Here is an 18026-nt window from a genome sequence, read left to right as displayed (position 1 = left end):
AATGTATAATGCGTGGAATAATTTATAAAATCATTCCAATAAAAATAATTTTCAAGAAAAAAATCGTAAAAGTTGAAATTTTCATGGAATTGCTCAACATACTCGTGTTTAATGCAAAATACTTCATGTGATTGTCTTTTTAATGTAATTATTTGATCTCCTCTTGAAATAAAATCCTGGCTACGCTACTAAATTTAGTTAAAGCATTGAATAATTCAGTTTACTACTTAGCGTTAATGAATTTTCCTCTCTTCAGCAGTATTTTTTGCGACGTTTTAATAATTCAGTAGATATAAGTGCTTTAACTCTTAAATCACATAAATTAATTATTGTTTTTTTGTCTTTTGAGTCTTTTTAGTAGACAAATTTTGGCTTATCGCGTTCTGTTAAAATTTAAACTTTTCGTTTAGATTTCAATCATTCAACCTAAAGAAAGGCAACTATAGAAAACGTCTTGACATTCAAAAAGATTTTCGTTGAAACTTTATCCAAATTTTACAAACCACCATTTTTTTCATTGCGAACCACGAGTTCTCCATGGGGTAGAGTGTCGGTATACCGAATAGCGGTGTTTCGTACAGCTCATTTATAACAACATTATTTTGCTATTATTTCTTACTGTACTGAGCTTTGAGAGAAATCTTTTCCTTTGGTATAACACATTTTAACTTGTTATCAACGCTATGTATTTGTTGTTCAGTTTTATTCTATGTACTTGACGAGATATTATTTAGCAATTACATATTATTTTGGGAAATCTAAAGGTAATCTGTAAACAGAGAAATCAATTATTTTTCCTATGCCCATTGCAACGTTTTCTTTCTATTACATTGAAAAAACACCGAAGTATTTTTTTTAAACGGTACATTTTTCCATTTTTCAGATTTTCAATCTTGTTGTTGAATCGGAAGGTATTGCCCAATTTCATAACATTTTAAAAAATTTTTAAGTCATCATCAACTTGTAGCGTTTCCGTCTTGTATTGTTAAGAAGAACGTTGAAACAAAATATTTTTAAAATCATAAAGAATCGGTTAAATTCCCCCGTTCTTCGAATTTCCAGGCTGATTGCGCAATCGGAAGATACTATCCGATTTCAATTCTTTTTTATTAAATCCTCACCAATAGCAACTTTTCCGCGCCACCCCAATTCATTATATTTAGGCAAAATTATGTAACCGTTTACTAGACGTATAATGAAAGAGAGGAAAATGTTTTGTTTTCCAAGATAAAAGTAAATATATTAAAGAAAATTATAAGTTTAAAATATTTAAATCGAATCTGAAAAAAGAAAGAGCAACCGAATGGGAGGACAGAAATAATGATGAAGAGTTTTTTCAGTAACCCCGAACATTGATTAATGGCATAGGGGATATATCTTCGGAAAAAGGTAAAAATAGAAATGGTATTAAAGAGAAAACACAGAGCAAGGAAAAAACGACTTTTTGCTAAGTGGTGATTCATTCTGCTATTTATGAGGTCTTTTTCGAAATTTATTTCTTCAAAGTATTATTGTTGAACGTATAATAACACAATGAACATAACGTAAAAAGTAGCAATAGGTTCGAATAGCACAGAAGACACTATGTAAAAAAAAAGAGAAAATTAAAATACTTGATTAATTAGAAACTTGATTAAAAATGAATAATTTCACAGTTTTTTACATCAGAACACATGAAATGTTTATGCAAATTATTTGACAATGTCTTTTAAACATTTCAATTAAAGTGAATTCATTTTTTGAGAGGGGGGGTGTAATCACGATTGCTAATTGCTTTTACTTGATCGTCGTTGATGTTCCTGTGATTTTTCAGACGACTATGACGGCGAGAGTTTAGCCCGTTGTTTTTCATATTTATTTAGATACACTAATTTTTGTCGTTATGGTTACTTATCATCTGTGATTTGCTTCATTCGTTTTATTCAAGGCTTAACTCAAGAAGATTTTACATTAAGAACTCGAGATTTAGTAAAAACACCGTTTTTTATAGAAAAAACACCTATATAAATGAGCTTGAATTGCAAAATTTTATTTAAATAAAACATTTCTACATTTCAATCATTTAAAATTGATAAGAAATGTATTGATAGAACTATATTGTTGCGATATCAACAGAACGCCAAGTTATCTCACGATGTCTTTGTCATATTTTACCGATATGTCACAGCGAAATGCTCTCAAGGGGAAATTCTGACATACTTACACAGAACTAAAACTAGTACAAAATAACAACGCTTTGCAGACTTCTGTACCTAAAATGCCCACTGGAATCAATTAGAATAATTTGCATTTTGTTTCAAGCTGAAAGAATGGGGATACATTCAAGAGCATTTGTGAATTCATGACTACGAAAATATTCCATGTATTAATCATTTTGACGAAAATATGAGGGCATAATTCCCACTAACGCAACTTTTCTGGAACCAATAAAAAGTGATTATTTCATTCATAAATGAACTAAATTCTTCAAAAATTTTTACAACGAATTTAGCCATAAATTGGATCATTTCCTCTCTTTAAACTACGTTTCGTCTCATCACTGAAATGAAAAATTTTGGACTTATGCCCTTTTGCAATAAATATCCAAAAAGGCTAGTTTAGAGTAATGAAAATGTGAATCAAGTGAAACAATGAACCCTGAGAAATTAGCGAATTTCATTTCCATACTCTTCTGCCTCATCTTTACCCAGATCGTGATTTCGAATTCCCTCCCTCCCCCCTAACTTCTTACCTTAACTGACGGACCTACCATTACCGTAATAATGCCAGATTAAAGGAGTTACTTCTTTTTATTTCATTACGCCAAAAAATCTAGTTATTCCATGATCTTCCCATGTATTCACGTTGCGTCTTACTGTTCCTTCATTCACGTTTAGTGCAGAAAGGTCCTCAGTCTGGAACTTAGGCATTTTCTGCACTAAACAAAAATGTGGCCCCTAAATGAAGTGCTTTGTTGTACAAGGATTAACTTGCTACACCAGTCGATTTCTCTACATAAAAATATGGTAAAACCACAGCTAAATCGATTTTGAAAAAAAAAAAAAAAAAAAAAAGTGACTTATGCCCCTTCTGAAATAATCGATTCACTTAAACTATGCAGGGGAGTTCGTTCAGGTAGTTTTGAAACATTTCAACTCTCTAGCCAGTGTTTTAGTAGATAGGAAAAATTTAAAACCAAGTCTTAAATGAATACTTTTTGATGCGAAATTATTTGAAACATTTCGAGAAAAATAGTGCTGAACTGATTTATAAAGGATTTAAAGGTCTTAAGAAATATTTTTTCATGCAAAATTGTATGAGCCATTTCTAGAAAAAAAGTGTGTGTATTGAGATAAGTCTTAAAGGAATATTTTTTTATGCGAAATTATTTGAATCACTTCGAGAAAAATAGTGCTGGACTGATTTATAAAGGAATTAAAGATCTTAAGAAACATTTTTTCATGCAAAATTGTGTCAGCAATTTCTAGAAAAATAGTGTGTGGATTGAGATTTCGCAATTTGTTTTTCTTAAGTTACGTATAGACGTAAAATATACAGAGCCACCCAAGATAGTGAAATTGTGTGTGCGAAAAATTGTTTTTCTGCAAAAGAAATTAAGTGTGAGTTTCAAAAAGTTTATCAGAAATGAGGAGGGAATAGAAAGAAAAATTGTGTGAGGAAGAATTCTGAAATAACAAGATTTTTTAAAAATGTTGAAAAAAAAATTGAGATCATTCAGATACATTTAAATACGAGAGTTGCACTTGGAAATTGAGATATTTGGCAATGGGGTTGTTTTCATCAGTCAAAAGTACTGCTTTTAGTCACTGAAGTTGATAGAATGAGCAAAAAAATAACATGGGGCCAGGAAAATCTTTTATTTTTTCAAAAAGGTTTAACTTTTAATTAATTTTTTAAAATGTCCAATTTTTCAAGCAAGGCGTAGTCTTTATGACGTCAAGAGTGATGAGCTTTGGCGCGTTACTCCACTGGCGCACTGCATGCTTACGATTGCTGTCCACCGCGTTTCCACGGTATGATAAATAAGAAACGAATTAAATATCGTGCTCTACGCTAGCTATCAACCATATCGTTGCCAGTATGTGTGAGTAAAGAAGTGAATTAAATATTGCGTTCTGCGCTAATGGCATCAGTGAATGCCATTGCATCACTTGTGATGTCATGAGCAGAAGTGAGAAAAATGAAATTGAATCTGCACATCGATTAAAATATTTTTTTAAAACATTAAACTTTGTTCAATTATTTAAAAAAAATGGTTAAATCCTATGTTTTTAAACATGCTCTTTCAGAAAAAAATACTAAAATTTCGGAAAAGACCCCATTGTAATTAGTTTTTCAATTGTGCGCGAAAGACGTTGGTGGCAAAATCCACCCTGATTCATGATCACGTGAAACGCCTAATAAAGAAACACGTGAGTTGCATCCACAAAAATTAACGATAAACTTAAGCAGAAATAAGAAGCGAGGATAGGATGGATCAATCCTTAAAGGTAGATAACAAAGTAATACTCTGGGGAGACATTTAGGAAGACCACGCGCTGTGATTAAAGGAACCAATTACATTCGGATTACAAAAATTCTTTCATCCAATTCGGAAAACTGGAATAGACTAACTCTGTTTCATTGAGGTAATTGAACATCATCTATTCTTTTATTAAAGACGATACTCATGAGAGTGAAATGGGCAAAGAAGGGGGGGGGGGAATATACAATATTTATCAAAACTTTTATATTATTTTTTTATAAATTTTTTTCTGGAAAATTATACAAAACTTTTTGTTGGCTTTTAGCAAACAAAAATGTTTTTACAAACTTTTTATTTTTACTAAAACGGTTTTGAATAACTTCACATTTTTTATTGATGGCAGTCTGAATGGAATTGCAAAGTGTAATTTAAATGAAATAATGCAATTGAGGTGGAACCATTCCACCATCACGTGCGGGACAAGCCGACTCGATGATTTCACCAGCATTTTGTTATAGATGTTAATAGTTCAATTAAACAGGAGCAAGCACATTTTTTTTTATCTTTACCATTTGATAAAAAAATACTCCTGACACAGTATTGTTTTTATTTAATAACTTTGTTAATTAAAATTTAATTCATTTGCACGTATTACGTGCGGGACATCCAAAGACAACCTCTTGTTGTTTGCTTTTCACATTATTTAATACGTTTGCTATGGTAATGACGAAACAAATTGTAGGTTTTGAGAGCTAAGGTTCCAACATAAAGGAAACATATCTCTTTTGCTGGAAAATGATGATTTAAGACGCTGAAAAAAAAAAAAAATCTGTATGACCATTCTACTGAAAACGGTGATTTTGTCTCGTACGTGACGTTTCCTATATTTCATAAAAAAGAAATAATTTTTAAAGGTAATGACAAAATATTTTGCTCAAGAAGTCACACATACGTTTGCGATTTCATAAGCAGCAAAATTTTGCTAACGGAGACAAAATGACCGTTTTCTGTGGAATGGCCCAGTGACATTTTCAAAAGAAAGTTATATTTCTCATGCTTTTCACTTAAGGAAGACCTAACTAGTTAACAACACAATAGTGTAATAATGGGGAAAAAAAAAGATTTAATTAGTAGCATTTGAAAGAACTTAGTAAAGCATGATTCTTTATGCATAATTTATCTGCTCTTGCGTCCCCGTTATCAAAATAAGTCTTAAGGGGCCATTCATTAATTACGTAAGGATGATTGTGGCAGTTTTTGACCCCCTCTCCCCATGTAAGGATACATAAGATTTTTATCCCCTCCCCCTATTCTTACATGAGGTTCCGTTTCTTTTTCACAATAATGAAATAACAAACTACTTTGCTGGAATCGTTATTCCATTAAACCTTTTTGTGTAAAGAAATATTTACTAAAAAGTTTTTTTTTTTCGATATTTTTTTGTATACAGGTATGATGCGATACTAAATGAAAATAAATCATGCCTTACATAGTGCGACTCTTTTATTATATTTTACACTATTCATTCCTTGTGAAACAAATAAAAAACAGGCTCATCCAAATACGTTTTTTACCTTCCAGACGCAAATGAAATATAATCCCTGTCAAACCACTTGACCGCGCGATTTCTAGTGTAAAATATCGACTTGGAAAATGTTACGTAAGAATGGTTTTGAACCCCCTCCCCCCAAAGTAAGGGTACGTAGAGATTTTTCGAACCCCCTCTCCCCTTCGGGACCCTTACGTAATTTATGAATGGCCCCTAAAGTCTGCCGAAATTGAAAGTTGCCAAATTTAGCGAGTTTCTGTGAGTAATGGGAGACATTTCACGCATGCTTTGCAGATGGATGTCCCTCTACAAGCAGACTGTGAAATCGCCAAGTCTTTAACTTTTCCACTTTTAAAATTTCAACAGACTTTTGGACCTTATATCTCAATAACGGGGCACGGGGCAAATACTTTTTGTGTCAAAAAAAAAAAAAAAAAAGTTCCAATATGCCCTTTCAATTGCTACCTATTTCAACTTTATTCATTACTAGTGGTACCCGCACGGCTTTACCCGTAGTAGAAAAGGGAAAGGTCATTTGGTTCGCCTGTATATTAACAAATAATGGCTGATAAATTTCTCGTCAAATGGCTATATTCATTTGCTTGCCCATGTTACGGTTCCACGTTATGATAACTTCGTAATTTATTCGCCCACGTTGTGATAATTTCCTCTTGAAAATTTTTTAATAATAATAGTAATAAAAATAAAGATAAAGACTACACCATTCACGTGGTGAGACAAATCCGTCTGTTAACATTGATCTTGGACAAGTTCATTATGATTCTGTTAAAAGAGACGAAACTCGTACATTGGCACAGCGCCAATAACCGTGTCCAGCAAAGCAAAGTTGCTTTCTTCATCCCTGTTTTAACAACGGGAATAGTTACTTCTATCACATCAGTCTTATCAGAGCCAAACTGTATACATCGTTTTGCCGCTTATTCGGTTTTTCCAATCTATACTCTCGTAAAAATGTAAAACATCAACGCACGCACTATGTATGAGTTGTATCTTTAAAACTGTAACTCCCCTTAAGACAAAACTTTATAAAATGACAACAAGCTTATGTTGGCAATGCACAAATCTCTTTCAGTAAGGGAATCTTATTATTTTTGCTTTCACCAAAAAAAAAAAAAAGGGAAAGAAATATAAATCAAAGAATTTTAAGAAAGAAATACAAAATAACACAATATATTTCTGTTACGGTATCGGGTATTATGTATTTAATATATTTCAGCTTAGCTACAAAGCAATGTATAAGAGAAGAAATATGTGCACGTTCGAAATTCTTTTAACCATTTTTCTTTCTGTATTTGTCTTTGTAGTTAAACAAGTTTGCTTTATTATTCACAAATGCGTGTAGGAGACTTTATGTTTCTCGTACTAGTTAGGTTCTTTCGTGAAATCTTATTTTAATAAAGTTTATGTATCTCACCATCCGTTTACTTTCATTATAGTTTATTTGTTTCCTGTTCAGTCTCTAGTTTGCATTTCGTATCGCGTTGAAGGTATCTTTTTAAAATCTTTAAAGAGATTAGTCATTATTGCAACGTATTTATGCAGTTCTAGAGGTTGTTTATTATTTTTTGAATAAGTCTCTTTCCTATGTTTTTTAATAAACTTTTTTTTTTTTTGAGGTAGAACAAATTGCTTAAAACCCTTATTTGGCCGAAGTCGATGTTGTTCAGGTTTTTCAGATTACCGTAAAAACGAGAGTAAGTTTAGCTCGTTGCTTTAATTATATCAAGATGACAAATTTTCGTCGCCACGGTTACAAATCGTTTGTGTTCCTTTAAAGCTTTACTTAAGCATAAAACTAAACGCTGCGATCTTCACTATCCACCAGCCTTAACGAATGGGACCACTCTTGGACACTGGCGTCTATGCCTTACACACACACACATGCCTACACGAATACATCTACACACACATACAAGCCTGCACACACATACACGTCCACACACATACGCACACACACGTCTACATACACACTCGCCTGCACACACAACACACACACTTGCACACACACCTGCACGCACACACATACGCTAGCACGCACACACGCACACCTGCCCACACACATACACACGCACCTACATACACACACAATGACACAAACTCGTGATTGCCATTTTACTTGAAGTAAATTTATCCCAGTTTCTGTCACGATTTTTAAGAATCGCTGACAGATTAAAACGAACATGCTAAAAGAAAATGTAAATTTTTTTTTGAACATGTTCATGATTCAAGTCACTTAGGTGTTTTGCTCTTCAAAAATGATTTCTTTGGAGAAATCTTCTGACACCCCTTACTTAGAACGAACGCCTTTCAAAAATAACCCACTTCCTCTGTCATTGCGTAAGAGGAAATTCATAAGTCTTCCTGCTCTAAGTACCTCGGAATCAAAAGGATTTAAGCACTGCCATTTATGGAGCGTCAAATATAAAATTTTTTGGCCGCTCGAATAAATCAGAATGGGCGTTTAAAACGGGAGACATTTTTCCAATATCACATTACATACATTATTTCTTGACCCCAGTTCTAGAAATAAATGTTTTCCATTTTGATGAACCACCCCCCCCCAAGATGGGTAATGTCGTTCTTTTTAATGATCCGTTCATAAGAGGGGATCGTTCATTTTTTCAACCGTACATTGAAATCGTTCATTTAAACGACTTCGTTCTTTTAAAGCAGTTAAAAGTGATATCTCTATGAGAATTATTCACATACATTGAACATATTTCATTGCATCAAGAATATCATCATATATATAATAGCGAATGATCGAGTAACCCTCCTGACGTCATCAAAAATGAAACTCGTGCCACAGCATATTTTTTTGATAATGTTTGACATAAAGGGAATTTTTTTTTTTCACTGAAGTTAGGGTTAATATTTTAACTATCAAAATATCACCAAACAAGCAATGGCTTCGTTCAAATGTCGAAGCAATTTTCACCCGTCATACCTTGACGACCGATTTTCTAGTTTTTTTTTTTTTTTGTAAAAAGCAAAGAAAATCACCTAGCAATACGAATGTATGCCAGTAATTTAACAAAAAAAAAAAAAAAAAAAAAAAAAAAACTTTATTTAGATTTAGATATATGAAGCAATTATATGTAAGGTTTAGATATATGAAGCAATCATATCATAAGCTATTTCTCTGCAACCGAGTGGCAGGACATTTGTTTTCCATTCTAAAAGTCGCAGGTTCGAGTCTAACCCGTACGAAGTTAAATAGTTGAATTTTTATTTAATGAAAATATCTATACATATAATAAAATAAGATGTTTGTGTGTGTGTGTGTGTGGCGCGCTTCCCCCGGAAACGGTAAGGCCTAGAAAGATGAAATTTGGTATACAGGTACAGTTTCCGCCGAAGATGTGCACCTCGGGCTTCGATTTTTGATATTTTAATTAGAAAAAAAGTTATTTAATGTTTTATGTGTTTTTTTTGTATTTTTAGTACTTTTTACCTCGCAGATCCCAAAACAATCACACCATACAAATATTTTTTGTACTATAGTGTTAGAAATTTAATTTTAAATATGATGAATGAAAAAATTTTGAAGATAGCGCAATTTTTATATTTTTTTATGAATTTTTGAAAAAACCTTCAATTTGCATTTTTTCCTGGGTTTTATATTTTTCTAATATCATCCTGCGAGAAGTATCAAAGCCTCATTTCTAAAATGTAAGTTGGTAATAGTAAAAACATTTAAACCTCTTCAAAAGAAAAAAGTTCTTAAAAATACGCAATATTTTTTTTTTTACAATTTTTTTAATGCTGAACACATCATGTCTTTCCACGCATCGGTCGAAAAAAGCGTTCTTCAATCTTTTATGCCACTGACGTCACTACTTGGATTTCGATCCGATATTTACGACGGAATCTTAATCGCAAACAATGTTTTTTTTTTTTTTTTTGAACTATATAGCTTACTTCTAATTTTATGACGTGATGACCACGTGTTTTTCCGGCAGCGCTTGCTTTTTTTTTCCTTTCCTTTTTTTTTGTTTTATTTAAGGATTGCATTTATTTCTTTTTTCATTCTCCCCCCCCCCAAGCTGGACGTTTTGTTCTATCTATATTGCGTTAGTTTTCATAGTTGTGCGCATTTAACTCAAGAAAAACAGCGATATTTTTTTTCTTTGTCACTTACTTTACTTTGTTACTTTTGGCACACTACGGGGAATTTTGGAGATAACTTTTTTTTTTTTGCTTCACTCAAAAAACCGCTTTTTTATTTAAGTAATCTTTGTTTTTATTAGGAAATGAGCGGGGAGGTTAAAATAAATAGAGATGGATAAGAAATTTTAGAGATAGATAGCCGCCGAAAGCGTCAATCTCGGCGTAAAAATGTGAATGGCACAAAAAAAGATAGAGATGGATTGATTAATACTGTTGCCAAATTTATTTAAACAGCCGCCGAAGGCGGCAAACTTGAAGTAAAAAGGTAAATGACAAGTTAGCCAAACAGCCGCCGTAGTCGGCTGCTTGCATAGAAAGGTGAATGGAGTAAGAAGGCGAACCAGCTGGTCACCGCAGGCGGCTAGTAAATAAATAAAATTGAAGTGACGTCAAAAAATTTGAAGAGTTGATCTGTATGAAAAGAAAAAAAAAATGAGCAAATACTGTCCCATAAAACATTTTACTTGTGAAAATAAATAAGTAAAAAAAAAATTTTTTTTTCGAATGTGTAAGATGAAAAAAAAATTATTTATAAGACATAAAAAAATGTTTAAATTGAGAAGTTAATTGCGAGAGAGAGGGAGACAGATGTGGGGAGAGGGAGAGGAGGAGAGAGAAAGCGCTGTAATTAAAATCGTTCAAAAGAACGGTCGTTCATTTTTTAAGAATTCGTACTGTATCCTTAATTTCAATGTCGATCTTATAGACTCGCTCGTTTGTGAATGACACTGCCCTACTATAGAGCGAAAAGTAAGGCACGCCACCGGTAGGAGAGGACGGAGGCACTGAAAAACAAGCAACGAAAAGATCAGAAACTCTTTTTCATATCTTTACATCAAATGTAAATTTTAAATTTCAAATGTTATCAACTTGAGAGAGAGAATTAAAGTATAATAACATACTTCCGTTTAGATTTAGTGGCTAATGCTTATCAGGGCATAGAGGTAAACTTACTAGGTATATCATTCTACGTTTTTTTCTAACCAAAGTATGTTTTCAGGATGAGTATTTAAACATGCACATAATAAATTCAACTTCACAAAAGTAGGAAACGAAAAAAAAAAAAAAAAAAAAAACATTATCTGAACATCATTTCCTTTTGTAAAACAACTAGAAAATCTCCCGCCAAGGTATGACGAGTGAAAATGGCTTCTACATCTGAATGAAACAATTGCCTGTTTACTGTTTGGTGATATTTTGATCGTTGAAATTTCAACCGTAGCTCCAGTGGATTAACCCTAAACTCCAGTAGATAGCGTTTATTGCTGACCACTGTTTCCTTTCTTTTTTTCCCTAAAACGACAATCTTAACATTGAGACAAATAATTTACCGGATCCAGTTCAACCTTGTCAAAATAAAGCATTTCCCTGCATGTCAAGCATTACCAACAAATATTATCAAATTATCATGCTATGGCGCGAGTTTCATTGTTGGGAAACTCGCGTAGCGTTACTCGATCAGTGAATTCGCTATTATATATGAGGATGTCTATCTATCTATCCATCCATCTGTTTGTCTACCTATCTATCTATTCACCTCCATATAGTATATATCTACCTATTTGTGCATAAGGCATGTGATTTTAATAACTAACACTCTGTTGTTTCAGCTAAAGCAGTTAGAAAATTTTAAAACTAAATGAAATTAACGTTCTTTATACTAATACTCAAAAGCTTATTGTTAGGCATATTCCAAAATGTTTGTATAGTCGTTACAATTTCTTTGCTGTTCCATCCATATTTTCCGCTTGAGAAACCCCTCCTTTTGAGTCTTTGTTAATTTTAATTTCTCTCTTTGTGGTATGAGATTGTAAAAATTCGAACGCAAATGTTTGATCACCGAACTAAGCAATGATAAAATTACAGTAGTTAAGGGATCTCAATTCTCAGTTCTCTTAATTCCGATACGCTGAATTAAAATGCATGGATTTCCAAGAAAATATTCTGAAAAATTGTGCTAACTTATCAATTTGTAAGTCAGATGTTTATTTTATGTTAAGCTCTTATGTGTTGAGTTATGAGCGGAAAAGTTTCGTAATTATAGTCTTTAACTTTGTCGAAAGAGCTTGATTAGCGGCAGAAATTTGTTTGCAGTTTGGCGTCAATTGTATTTAACCAATACAAATATTTGAACGTGTTTGCTGTAATGAGATACTTATACAAGTGTTTAAAAGGAAAAAACGAACGAAGGCAAAATTGAAAGGAGCGCTTATTTTCATAGTTTGTACGTTTTATTCTGACTAAAAGTTTTGTTTTAGTGGATGTGTATTTGAAAATTTTATTTTAAATGTTTGCAGCTGAAAAGAAGTCTTACAATCTTTTCTTTCTTCCATTTCTTATTCGTAGAAAAAAGTATTTGACTCGAGAAATTTTTTTAACTTCGACGAATTTGTAGGTTTTGAAGTGTGCCGAACCATTTGGAACATTTTTGGAAAATGTCTGTCTGTCCGTCTCTATGTGTGTATGGATGTGACTGATTTTTTTTGTGTATCCGCAATAGATCAAAAACTACTGCATGAAATGGAATGAAATTTGGTACACATATGCGCCCCCATGTGAAACAGTTCTTATTTGCTTTTGGCGCCGATTCCTTCAAGTGGGAGTGGGTGGAGAAACCGGATGTTCTCTCTGTTATGTCTAAGGAAGTAACGTAAGGAATTAAACAAAAAATGATCCATATATAGACCTTAAAGGGGTAGAGGTGCTGCTTCAATGTTGGTGACAATAGTTCGAGGGGGGTGAGCAGTCGAGCGTTTTTTTTATAGTTACTTGTTACTGCTATAATTCTAGAAAGAACTAAAGAGTTTAAACAAAAATTGGTCCACTGGTAGATCTAAAATGTTAAATAAGTTGCTTCAATTTTGGTGCTAGCAGTTCCAAGGGGCTGGCGCAATCAAACGTTCTTTCTTGTTTGTTGTGACCGCTATATCGCAAGAGGGAATGCTACGATTTAGATGGAATTCGGAATAAATGGGAACCTATACGGACACAAGTGCTGATCCAAATCTAGCGCCAATGAATGGAGATATGAATGGAATGCTGGCAAATGATTGAAAAAAAACTCAACGATTTAAAACTTTTATCTGTAGTCATCTTCTTTCTGTACACAAATAAAATGTTTGCATTTAATTTAAGCAATGCTTTCAAAAACGTTTTTCAAGTTTTGCTTTTGATTCGCTTTTTTTTTTTGGAGATATTTCAATAATTGGGAAATTAGTGCGGTCGACAAGTTTTATTTTCTGTGATCCTGTTGTTTTATGGTAACCAAGTGCAAATAGATATTTCACATTTCTTTGTTTGCACATTATATATATAGTTATTATTTACAGGGTTCGGTCATTAGTCAGGCAGAAAACGTTATTGATCTGGGTATCTTAATAATCAGGATTTCAAGTTTAGTCAACAGTGCAGCATTGCAAGTAACAAAGCCAACAGAATGGTTGGGTTTATCAATAGATCTATTTCAAACAAATCTAAGAAGGTTCTTCTGCCGTTATATAGGAGTTTAGTAAGACCTCGTTTTTGGAGTATGCTGTTCAGTTTTGGTCTCCTTATCTCAAGAAAGATATTTCTGTGTTGGAAAGGGTTCAAAGAAGGGTTACTAGACTAGTAAGAGGACTTTCAGATTCAGACTATGATAACAGACTTAATAGGCTTAATATTTATAACCTAGATCAAAGGAGGGCCAGAGGGGACATGATTCAGTTGTTTAAATTTATCAAAATGAAAGATGTAAATGGGTTAAATTTTCTCACGGAAAGCAAGACAAGGGGACATTATTTTAAGCTATTCAAATCTCAGGCTAACCTGAAAATTAGGAAAAGTTACTTCTTTATTAGGGCCGTGGGCACTTGGAACAGCTTACCGGAAGAGGTGGTAATGAGCAAGGGGTTGGATAGCTTTAAGAGGGCCATTGATCTACATTGGGGACTTATAAACTGACTAGGATCAGCCTATCTGGGCCCAGAGCCTGTTGCTGGTCGTCACATTTGCATTTGTCTTCGTATTTGTACATGCAAAGGAAAAACATTCCTTACGCAGGCGGATTTACACCATACGAGCAGAGTTGACTGATTTTCTCTTAAAATACAAAATAAATACAGTCGGACTAGCTTATAAGGAACCTTGATTTAACGAGGAAATCAGAGATACTTGGTTGAGGCAATGCTAAGTCTACGTATAGGCCCAAATCTATAAATTTTGGGTCCTCCTCCAACAAAATATGTAGGGCCTCTTCCCAGAGGTCAGCAGTGTATATTTGGAACGTTAATAAGTCTTAGTGCTAATTTTTTTTTCAATATTTTTGAGCAATCACATTGCTTATTGTTCTCACTTGACGGTTTTGATGTTCCTATGATTTTATATTCCTCCCGCTTCCCTCTGCAGCACCACCGTCGACCGGCCCCTCCCGATGCTGCTCCTCCAGAGAAAACAGTCTCCAGGTTGCGTTCATATCCTACACACACACACACACACGCATACATACACACACACACCTACACACACACATACCCACACACTCATGCCAGCACATAAACACACACACATACACACACACACACACACTCATGCCTGCACACCGACACAAACACAGACGCCTACATACACACACTTGTGACTGCGATGTGGCGTAGTGGAGGTATGTGTGGCATGCTGAGTGGAAAGCAAGTAGTTACCAGGGGTAAACTTAACATTTTTTATTTACACAGCTATTTACAAGATTCAGAAATACACAATCGATACGTAGTTAGATAGATTTCTGGAGAGTCAGAAAACATGACTGACCTCTCCAAAGTTTTTGATCGTTCTCCACGTTTCCAAATCAGCCGCGCCCCAGCCCCACAAAATTCATTTCCCCTTTTTCTTGGAAAACAAATGGGGATTCTCTCTCTCCTCTCCCAGGGATGCAGCTGGTCCATGGATGCAGGTGGCCATCCTGGGAACGGAATGTTAAACTTGAGCCAAAACGGCTAAAGGTCAGCTTGGGGGCGGAACATAGTATTTTATGGATTTGAAAAAATTCAATGCAGCTGGCTTCAAAGCGTGGGAATGAGTAAAAAGTGTGGGAAACAGTAGCATCCGTTGACAGAAAGCGTACTATTCCACAGCGAAAAACATAATTTGAATTCCAGATGTCAAAATTCAAATTATTTTTTTTCAATTTCTTGGGCCGTTGTGCCCTTTAAGGACGTGGGCCCCTATCGCACTTCAGGGTCTGCGGGTATGCAGATCCGGACCTGTCTGCGAGAGACTAACTCGCTTTGAACGAGCAAACCCTTGTTATAGCTAATAATATTTTTGAGATTCATTAACCCTGTCTTTACTTCCCCATTCCAGCTCAGCAACTTCTTTCTTGGAAAAATTCCTGTAACATTTTGGATCTACCGAATATTAATGATGACTGATAATCTGCTTTTTTGTTTTGTGGAGAGGAGAAGATTTTGAAAATTATGAATCTGTCTATATCAATGTTATCACTTTCGAAATACTTACCACCGAGGATATTGTAACATAATTTCAAGCTAAAGCTAATGAAGAAAATAATTAAAACGACGATGATAGCGATAAATATCAAAAATTTCAAGCTTAAAGGGGTATTCTAGTCTAGAAATTAAAAAAAAAAAACGATTTTTTTCCCCTTCATATTCTCAGAGTTTAGATCTTTAAGAATAAATTTCTAAGAGGATTTATGGAAATTCAAATTATTTTTGGAGTTACAGTTAATTTTGTTGAAATAAACTCTTTTTTGCTGAAATGATACTGCAAACTTTAAAAGCGTTTTTCTCGAAACTAGTTTTTCGATACGGTTGATTAGCTATCTCAAGTTCTAATACACCGATTTACTTGAAATTTGGCACAGACTTTTTTAGTACTATCAAAATTGTCCCCACATAAGGGATTTTGAAATTTTTGATTTTTATTATTTAAAAAAAATACTAAAGTTCAAAAAAGGAGCTAAAAAATTAACTTTTTTTTCTTCAAAAAGACGCTATTTTGTGAAAAAAAAAACCAAAAACAAATCAGCTACATCCAGGCAATTCTACATTCTTGTTTAATAAGAATTAACCTTGACTTTATGTTTCAGATCACCTGGAGGATTGGAATCACGTCAACCAGTAGACCCCCCCTTTTTTAGAGTCCCCACTTTGTCAGCCTCCTCCAACTACAATTTTGAATTTTTTTTCGAATATTATGCATTTTTATACTTTTAAAGTATTAATAAAAAACTGATAAAATAGATAGTAAAATTAGCTGCTGTTTTTTTTTCTATTACGCCTGTAAAATCACCTTAAATTAAGCCTCTAGGCTAGAATACCCCTTTAATCCCGCCCCCCCCCCCATCAGCGTCAATGTGCTTTGAGTACGCAGAAAAAAGTTTTTCGAAATCAGTGTTGCAAATAACGATGCTCTCCTGCATGATGAGTATTTTCTGGGGTAAAAAAAAGAAAGAGACAATAAGACTGTTGAAAGAAATTTGACCAACTTATTTTGTACTGCACAGAAATTAAAAAAATATACATATCATTAATAAAATAAAGAAGTATGAATGAGGTTTTATGATTTATTACAAACTCGATTTTTACGAGCAGTCGGTTAAAACGAGTCAACATCGCGACCCCTTCGTGCCCGTTGTAAACGAGTTCGACTGTACTTTTTGAAGATATGATTCAAGTTCTATCATTTGAAAATGTTTCATCAAAATTTAAATGATTCTGTTTTTATTGTTTCTTGCATTAAAATTTTCTATAGAGATGCATCTATACTTTAGTTAAAATTTTGTAAGGAATAATGTGATATTTGTTTTTGATGTATTTTTGCCTTTAGTATTGCTTTGTGTTTTTCGTTATAATGATACAGAGCAGACTAGTCAGGGCATGCTAAGAAAATTGGGATATAAAAGTTCTGCCACTGTAGAAGAACAGTAACAAGCATCGCAAGAAATCAAAGTGAAATATCTTTTTAGCATTTGTCTGAAGCTCGTAACGAGTTCTAGCTTAATTTGGAGTGAGTTGTTAAGCTCTGTTGGGGCTTAACAGCGCAAAAGTCACAATGGAATGTCCTGCGTCTAACTTTATTTATTTTGCATGGCAATGCTCATTGCGACTTCAAAGGATGGAACCCCTACATTATGCATACCAGACAACCAGAAAATCTCTCTCCAGGTAGCTAGATAAATGTTAACTGACAACTAGATAACTGTTGCTTGACAAATGTTATCTAAATTTCTTCGTTTCTTAAATCTTTTACAGTATATTAAAATACTTCAGGTTACGTCAATTCGGGTGGAGAGGCAATTAGAATTGTCTTCAAGGGATTTCAAGGAATTTACACATGGTACTAATGGCACCTGCACGGCTTTGCCCGTAGTAGAAAATTAAAAGGTCTTTTGGTTCGCCTGTATATTTACAAATAATGGATGATGAATCTCTCGCCAATTGGCTTGCCTATGTTACGGCTCCACGTTATGATAACTTGGTAATTTACTCGTCCAACTTATGATACTTTTGCTTGGGAAAATGTTCTTAAATTGAAGTAGAAAAAGAACAAAATCAAATTTTCGAAAAATCGCTTCGAGGTGCACACCCCCATGCTACAAACAAGCTTTGTGCTAAATTTCATGAAAATCGGCTGAACGGTCTAGGCGCACTGCGCATCACAGAGATCCTGACAGAGAGATATCCTGACAGAGAGAGAGAGAGAGAGATCCGAACAGAGAGACTTTTAGCTTTATTATTAGTATAAAGACAATAAAGCTGAAAGTCTGTCTCTCTGGATCTCTGTGATGCGCATTGTGCCTAGACCGTTCGGCCGATTTTCATG

This window comes from Uloborus diversus, chromosome 2, assembly GCF_026930045.1.
Source record: "Uloborus diversus isolate 005 chromosome 2, Udiv.v.3.1, whole genome shotgun sequence".
Lineage (NCBI taxonomy): Eukaryota > Metazoa > Arthropoda > Arachnida > Araneae > Uloboridae > Uloborus > Uloborus diversus.
The sequence above is the reverse complement of the archived record's forward strand: the minus strand, read 5'-3'. Positions refer to the sequence as shown.